An 817-nucleotide genomic window follows, 5' to 3' on the forward strand; every position below is an offset into this window, starting at 1 on the left:
GCTATTCGTCCTCTTAGAGACTATGCCGCTCCTTCACGCGCTGAACCGCATTCAAGTATCGCACCACCTGCGATTGAAGCGAACAATTTCGAACTGAAACCTTCACTGGTCCAAGCTGTTCAACAGAATCAATTCTCTGGAAGCCCTGTAGACGACCCCAATCTCCATTTATCTGTGTTCGTGCAATACGCCGACACTATCAAAGCCAACAACGTTAGTTCCGAAGCTATTCGATTACGCCTTTTCCCTTTCTCCTTGAGAGATAGAGCTAGAGCGTGGCTTCAATCCCTGCCTTCCAATTCCATAACTACGTGGGACGAATTGAAGAGAGTATTCTTAGCAAGATACTTTCCGCCTAGCAAAACTGCTATGCTTAGAGGTCAAATCAACGGATTTACCCAGAAAGATAACGAATCGCTCTTCGAAGCTTGGGAACGTTACAAGGACATGCTTAGAATATGCCCTCATCATGGACTCAAACCATGGCTGATCATCCATACCTTTTATGGTGGTCTCTTATATAACACTAAAATGACTATAGATGCCGCTGCTGGCGGAGCATTAATGGACAAACCCCATGATGAAGCATACAAACTCATAGAGAACATGGCACAAAACCATTACCAATGGGGAGGAGAACGCGCCGCTCTAGAGAAAGCCCAAACCAAAGGAGGAATGTACGAAATTAGTGGTATAGACCGCGTTAACGCTAAAGTAGACGCTTTAACTCAAAAGATCGAGAATTTGACCATCACTCCTTCAGCCACCGCTGCCGCTGTAGCACCTAACTGCGAGATTTGTGGCTTGACTGGGCATG

General features: G+C 46.0%; 1 non-coding gene across 1 annotated transcript; it reads right to left on the reverse strand.

The window, feature by feature from the left end:
• Positions 1 to 369: 369 nt before the first annotated feature.
• Positions 370 to 476, reverse strand: LOC131636693 (small nucleolar RNA R71). Its single transcript, XR_009294141.1, has one exon. It is a non-coding gene; the product is annotated as a small nucleolar RNA R71 (small nucleolar RNA).
• Between the last annotated feature and the right edge of the window lie 341 nt (positions 477 to 817).

This window comes from Vicia villosa, unplaced genomic scaffold (genome assembly GCF_029867415.1).
Source record: "Vicia villosa cultivar HV-30 ecotype Madison, WI unplaced genomic scaffold, Vvil1.0 ctg.001809F_1_1_1, whole genome shotgun sequence".
Taxonomy (NCBI): Eukaryota; Viridiplantae; Streptophyta; class Magnoliopsida; order Fabales; family Fabaceae; genus Vicia; species Vicia villosa.